Source organism: Vanessa cardui, chromosome 3 (assembly GCF_905220365.1).
Source record: "Vanessa cardui chromosome 3, ilVanCard2.1, whole genome shotgun sequence".
Classification (NCBI taxonomy): domain Eukaryota; kingdom Metazoa; phylum Arthropoda; class Insecta; order Lepidoptera; family Nymphalidae; genus Vanessa; species Vanessa cardui.
This window is the reverse complement of record NC_061125.1, coordinates 4,665,018-4,672,973: the sequence shown is the minus strand read 5'-3', so window position 1 is coordinate 4,672,973 and position 7,956 is coordinate 4,665,018. Positions and strand designations below refer to the sequence as shown.

Here is a 7,956-nt window from a genome sequence, read left to right as displayed (position 1 = left end):
ACGGTTTCCTATAGAAATAAGTACATCATTCAAATCCAACAGACAACTAGATTGTATTTCTTCTCTTCTGTTGAAATTTTCTCATCAAACTTATCAATTGTAATTTAATTTATTGCTTCTGTTTTTTGACTTACTAATCGAACACAGGAGAAACATACATCTCTTGAAACACAATTTATTGGTTATTATTTTAAATTCAATTCAATTCTTGGTTTAATGGCTTTTAGTTGTGCTGACAGGGCACAGATTATTTCGCCAATGTCACGTAGGATGGAGAAGACACGAAAGAGATTGATCGGAACAGTTGAGGAAACAAACTTAAGTTTTTATTTTCATCAAACCAATGATTTAAATCGTTAGATGCGCCCCTGCCATAGTATAACCGCTATAAATTGTGTCAATCCTCAAATGAGTGAGCTTACTCATTCGCTACCAGTGCTCATTTATACGTAGTGACAGTCAGACGTCATCCATTGTAATTAATGCGCTAATTATAATCCAAAAAAAATCGCAAAATGCCGTCATGTGCCTTTCGAAAGTGCAATCACAACTCAAGAAATACTAATAAAGCCCAGGGTGTAACATTTCACTGGTAACTATTTATATTTATTTTAATATTGAATTTATATTATTCCGATGTCCGAAAAGACCACGAAATGTAAGAAATTGTGCGACAGAGAAAGTAGTAGGTATGGTATAATTTATGTAATTAACAGAGATGAAACTTTTGTCTCAGTACCATTCTGTTAACTAATATAACTAGATACACAGAAGCGGAACACACACTATGGAAGCGGTTTGGAAAGGGATCATCTATAAATAGACAATAACAGAGGCAATCCTATGGTAGCGTCGACATTTTATGTTTTATAAATATTATATTACAAAAAATGTTTTTATTTATTAATTAATCCGTCAAAATATATTTTTGCTCTTAGAAATCTAGTAGCTTAGTAAATGGTGGGTGTTTTATTAAAAATGGTTCAGTGGTTCAATCAAGAGTTACTTATTTGGTGCTGGAATAAAATTTAAATAATTGAAAATACCTTTCTTAAATTACGTTTTTATTGTTTAGATTTCCGCAAGACACACGAACGTTACCTACGAAATTTAGTCAAGTTTGTTCTGCCTAGAACAACCAGCAACTTGGAACCAATATATAATAAAATCCAATTAATAAAGTCTGTATTTAAATGCTACGCTGTTGTACGCCTTCATCATATTCATAAAAAATGTTAAGAGAACAAACAGGCAAAAGTATAACAAATGGATTTTATTTCATGGAGAATAAATATTATGCAAAAAAAATACAATAAAAAACAATATTAGACTACTTAAAAGTCGATTCAAATTTCTATAAAGTAGTTTAAATTATTTTTATTTTTTTAGCGGCGTCAAGGAAACACTACAATATATCTAGCATTCAACATCATCTAGATTTGCTTATGGATACCATTATTAGAACTGGACCAAGTTAAAATTGGACCACACGGCAAGAGTAACTTTCAAATAAAAAAGAAACCTAAATCGTTTCACAGAGTGAAAAGTTTTGAGGTAACATACATAAAAAATACAGTCAAATTGATAACCTATTCCTTTTTGAAGTCGGTAAAAAATTAACTTTCTACAAACCGCTTTCTTGCTTGAGGCGTTCTATTTCAGCGTTGAGAGAGCGAGCTACACGCAACGCTGTCATAGTTTCGCGATACTTTTGTTCATTTTCAGCATCTAGTGCAGGAATCGCGGAGCGCTACGGCAAAAGATACATTGAAACCACTCCTTATAGCATTTATTGAACCAAATACAAAAAATAATAGTACCCACCTGAGCCACTAAATCGTTTTCTATTTCCTCTAAGTTAGATTTAAGAAGACATATTTCAACTTGTTGATCTGCTGGAGAAAACATCGTGAATTGTATATTTATAATAATCTGCTTCTATTTAGTTGGAATATCAAAGAAAGATTTAAAGAATTGAAATAAGATATAGATAACTTTCGCGCTAAATTGTATTGCTTTTTTTTGCACATTTTATGAGTGTAATGTTCGATGTATTCAGCCAATATTAAATCTATAAATACTATGAAAATTATTTTGAAATAAAATTAATAAAATACTATATTATATTTCAAAAACAATTGTATTATTATTTACTTATTTTAAATTGATAAAAAGTATAATTTATTTTTTTTATAAAGTTATTGTACATTTAGGAGATTCCTTTAACTATACAACTGACTGGAAAGAATAAAATAAAATAAAAAAAACAAAAGCGCGCGAAACCGTATCAAGCCGTCATTATTCTTTCTTTTTGAGCGCGAACAGTAAGGTCAATATTGACGCGACTTGTAATTTGTTATAAGTGTTATTTGTGTCTTATTAGGATTTGTAAGCTCAACTGAGTAAGTAATTTACTTAAATATGTATGATTTGGTGATTTATTTATGATAAGATATTTTCGAAGTTAGAACTATTTTGGTTTATTAAATAGTAAGTGATTGAAGTTGTTTATATTCTGATTAAAATTAATTATATTTTTGTCTTTTTTTTAATCTATTTCACTTCTGTATGCTAAATGTACATTTTTTTATGCTATACCCTCGTTGACGAGCCGCCCAGGCCACCTGATCGTAAGTGTTCACCACCAACCATAGGCAATGGCGCTGTAGAAAATATTAAGCATTATGTATTCTATAAAATAAATCTGCCAAAATAAACAGTTTTACGTGACATTGGCGAAATAATCGGTTCCATGAAGTACTATTCACTCTGCTACTCATTTGTGAAAATTTGGGGATAGTAGGAATGTATAATATATGGATTATATAATCTGTGTAATACTATTATAGTAGAGTGCGTTTCAACGAATAGTTCCTATGGCGTCATGTTGGCAACAATGTTTTCCAGAGTTGCCAAATTAATTACAATAATTTACCTCAAAGCAAGGGCAAAACAAATATCCTTTATTTAGTATTTTATTATCGATGTTTAAAAAATATCAAAATTCAACAAAAACATACTTATTTCGTTAACCAATTTGACGTAGGTTAGTGTCGCTAAAAATTATTTTTGTTGGTTATTCACTATACTTTATAAAAAATATTTTATTTAAAAAATAAAAAAATATTTAAAATATAAAAAAATATTTTATTTAAATCTTTTTCTGGTAATTATGGTCACACAAAAGTCGTACATTCGATAAGTGGTAATTGTGTTCATTCAGCGGACTTATACCCGGAAGATCGTTATCTTCATAGTCTATATCATCGTCCTCATCGTCAGAAGTATCGCTTTCGCCTCCCACTTCAATTATAAATCTGGCTGTCTCGTTATCAATTACAGGACCATCGGCGTAATATTTTTCTTCAATTTTATTCACATGCTCACATACTTTTCTCCAATCTGCTTCAGTGATCGTTGCAAAGGCTTCCTCGGTGATTTGGACGATCTTATTGGCCTCTTGTCCCACGTTTTTTTCAGCTATTCGTCTTTTTAAGACACTCCATATGAGTTCTATGGGATTTAAATCGCAATGGTAAGGTGGAAGCCTTACCACTTTATGCCCATGCTCTTCCAACATCCTATCAGCCTCATAAACAGGCGGCTGTCGGTGTTCTTTTATAATTTCAAATAACTGGGCTTTTATCATCGTTGGCAAGTATGAGAGATCATTACTCGTAATCCAGTTTTGCATTTCAGTCTTTGTGCTTGACATGGTTGGAGCTTTATTGACCTGTACTGTGTGATAAGAGGCATTATCCATCACCACAATTGATTGTGGAGGCAGATTTGGTATCAATTTTTCACTAAGCCACTTATTAAAGTTTGTTTGGTTCAAGTCATCATGATAGTCGGCCGCTTGTGATTGGGATCTTAAAATGAGTTGAGCATTAGGTATGAAAGCCATAGCACCACCCGCGTGGACGATAATCCATCGTGGCCCTTTAGAGTCTGACGACAAAGCACCTTGTTCTTTTTCGCTTTGCCAACATTTTCCAGCGCAGTATGTTGCGTGTATATATGTCTCGTCCAAATAAACTACTGGGCATTGGTTCCCGAGAAGATTCTGGCGCATTACTTCCAAGAATCGATAACGCCAGGCAACAATATCAGGTCTCTCCATTAGGACATTTCATTTCGATCTACATTTTTTGAAATAAAACCCCATCTCTTTCATTATTCTCCACAAAGTGGTACGACTTCCTTTGAAATCTATCTCACTTTTCATTTCATGTAATAATTTTGTTAAAGTAGGCAATTCCTTTTTTACAGAATAAAATTCATGAATTTTGTGTCTTATAGCGCACCGCTCGAAGTCATCCAGGTCGATTCTTTTAGGCCGGGGACCACTTTTACGTGGTGTTGAAACCTTAGTCGAGGTTCTGGCTGCTACCTCTCCTTCTTTGGTGATTTTGGTAACAGTTTTTTCGCATACACCTAAAACAATTTTTTTTGTTGATTTATCCATTGTCTCGCTCATAAGTAAAAGTAGCCGCAGTAAGTCCATTTGCTTAAATAGTATCCGATGATAATGTACTATATCGAATTTTTTATATTTTTACCTATATTTTTCATTAAAATTCTCTTCGCACATAAATTGCACTATCTAAGCGAATGGACTTTACTCATGCTTGGTTCAGTTGAATCTTATCAAAAGTAACTAAATTATAAAAAAGGCAAAGTAAGTGGGGTAATTATCACCTGCTACTGGTAGCCCTATTTAACTAACCTGTAATGGCGGCGACACGAGCCTGAACACATCTTAAAGGAATTAATTACGTTCATTACGTTTTTCTCGTTCACAAAATTCCTTCGCCTTCAACACGATTCTTCTTTCACCACTCTTCAAAGTTTTGGGCATGATTTCAGTCAAAAATCAAATAAAATTAAATAAAATCTGCGAAAGCGCCTTCTCGTGTTAGTGATGTTGACAGACAGGGGTGCCAATATAATGCCATAGGAACTATTCGTTGAAACGCACTATAAATGTCGGCTATCACGTTCTGACATTTCACGTCCATGTTCTGCGGTGAGTAATGAGCAGATTCCGTAAGGAACTAACTTGCGGAATAGTTACGTTGTTGGCACAACTGAAAGACATTAAAGTTAAACTAAGAATTTAATCGAGTAAGCAGCTATTGCCTTAATTGTATTTAGTAAATTAATGAACGTTTCAGACATTGATATATATTCTACGATAGATAATTCGACGTTCATGTACGCATACAATATGTTCAAATACTGGCAAGAGTTGGAACTAAAGTTCCAAGTCTTCATTATGTCTTCAAATCAGCTTATGAAAAAATACAGCGCTAGATAGTCTGGAAACAAAAAAAATCTAGCGACCAAAATGTCGTAAGAGTTATTTAGCACTTACGCTTTCCATGCAACGTAATGTAGCAAAATTTTAGAGATTTTGGAATGATGTTGCCTTTATTTTTTCTCTATTGGTATTGTGGCATTTCATTGCGATATACAACTATTTCTTTTAAATTCATACTTTGATTCGAATTTTCCAATTGCCTGATTGGGTTTCACACAGAACGAACGGTAAACATATAATATTCAGGTGGTCTATTTACAGTTAAGTTCAGTTGAACAGAGGGATTCGAGTGATTGTTTGGAACTCCATATAACACCATCCAGAAGGTTTATAGTATTTTCGATATAAGTAATATTTCTTACTGTATCGATTCAAGACTCTTACCATGAAGGAAACTGCCGTGTTAACTCTTGACGTTGAGGAGGCTCAACTGTTGCTAATCCAATAAACAAATATTATGGTGACTTTAGTGAATTGTCGCAAAAATTAATAGTAAGTGACAATCCTTAAATCGCTAATACGCCACCTAGCTACCAACCAATAAGAAATTGAGATGTTCTGTTAACACTTGTTACGTTGTAAAATAAAAAACATTCCAATTATTAATTGGCTCAATTTATGATATTTCAGATAGCGTAACATTGAGTCGGGAATTATTTTAATGATGGTATGCATGCTTTTAGCGCGTTCCACTTTATACAAAAAAATATCGGAATTCAGTAACGAAATGATATTTTTTTTTTTTTGGTTACAATGTAATTTAATAATATCATTAATAAAGAAATGATTAATCATGAATTATAGACATAATAAAGCAAAGGTAAATAAATAACCAAAATAAATATAATTGAGTGTAGTTATTAACAAGCACTTATCGTTTGAATTTAACAAAAAAAAATATGGTAGCCTAAGTTACTCCCTATAATATAAGTTATCTGCCAGTAAAAGTTCCGTCAAACCGGTTCAGCCGTTCCTTAGATTAGCCGTAACAAACAGACAGACAGAGACTCAAAAATTGTAAATAATGTTATTTTAGTATATGTACCGTGTTTACATATGTGCTGAGTAAAAAAGAGCTATTTTAATATTACAAACAGACAATTTTATTATATGTATAGATAACAGTAATATACCTACAATATACATACAACCTAATAAACGACCACGCTATGTCAGTGCTAAAGGGGTATTAACAAATGTATAATTGAAATGTTATTAAAAATGTAATGTAACATTCCATACGACTTATAAATAAAAAAGGTTTAAGTTTTTCATCATGACTGAAATGCTAAGATGCGCCTGAAGCTCATTGTAACACAAAGCGTTTGTACTGCAATAAAAAAGGAAGATTCATTACGTAAAGGATCTATTTCTGAAATTACAATGGGATACATTTTTCCACGGTAATTGTATTCCTAGTAAATTGGAATAGCAATAAAGAGTTATTTAATATTTCATGTTCATTTTAAGTCTGTAGATGAAGAGTAGTTTTACATCCACGATTAATATTACGCTTTTGTCTCACTATATTTATTTATGCTATAAAAAATTGGGATGCAAAAAATGTGCTAGCTACATGTTAAAGTAATAACATTTTTCATAATTTCAATATCTGAATATATTGATTGTTTATTATGACTCGATTAGCACTCTCCATCTCATGGAATATGATTGCTGGAAAATCATTTTTACCTAATCAAAATATGAGTATCGAATCAAAGGGGTAATGAAATTTATAATACAGTAAAATTAATGTATAGTCCACGAGGAGTCAGGCATCAGCTCGTTATGAGACATGATGATATTCAAAATATAAGTTTAGTCGTTCACACTCGAAAATATGATTCTATTCGATATCCCTTTAAAATCCCTTTTTTCTCTGTCATGTCTTACGTCATACTCACATCGCCAGTACGTACGATAAAAAATTGAATAATAATAAATAATAATAATAATATAGCTTTATTTATTCCATACATTACAAATAATAATAATAATAACGGAAATTAACAAATAGATCTTTAGTGATAAAATCAACTTTAAATACATTACAGTAATAATTAAAGCGTATAAATTAGACATTTGATTTTCATAATCTCCCATTCAATTTAATAAAAAACTACCATCTATTCAAAAAAAATAAAAACAAAAAAAATAATAATTGATTGATAAACATTATAAAAAATTAATTACTGAACATTAAAAAATCATTATAAAATATTGAAATTTAATTATTAAACATTAAATTCAACTATTGCTAAAAATAAATCATTAAATATTAAAAAAAAAATAAAATAAATGTCCATTTCCCATGCTTTTGTAAGTATTATTAATGTCAATTATTTAAATATTAAAATCAGTCGTTAGAAATTAATTAGTTAGTTGTATATTTATATATATATTTTTTTTTCAATGTATGGACCCCTTTCGGGTATAAGCCTCCTCCAAAGAATGCCACACGTTTCTGTCTTTTGCTGTCTCAATCCAGTTTCTGCCTGCAACCGACACTAATTCGTCTTGCCACCTTATGTATGGTCGTCCTCTGCTTCTTCTTCCTTTTGGTCCTTTCCATTTTGTTATTGTAAATGTCCATCTTTTATCGGTGTATCTTGCTAGATGGCCAGCCCACTTCC

The 7,956-nt window shown here is 31.6% G+C and overlaps 1 pseudogene; it reads right to left on the bottom strand.

Moving 5' to 3' along the window:
• Window positions 1–1,624: 1,624 nt before the first annotated feature.
• Window positions 1,625–4,982, bottom strand: LOC124543868 (annotated as a pseudogene).
• Window positions 4,983–7,956: the final 2,974 nt, after the last annotated feature.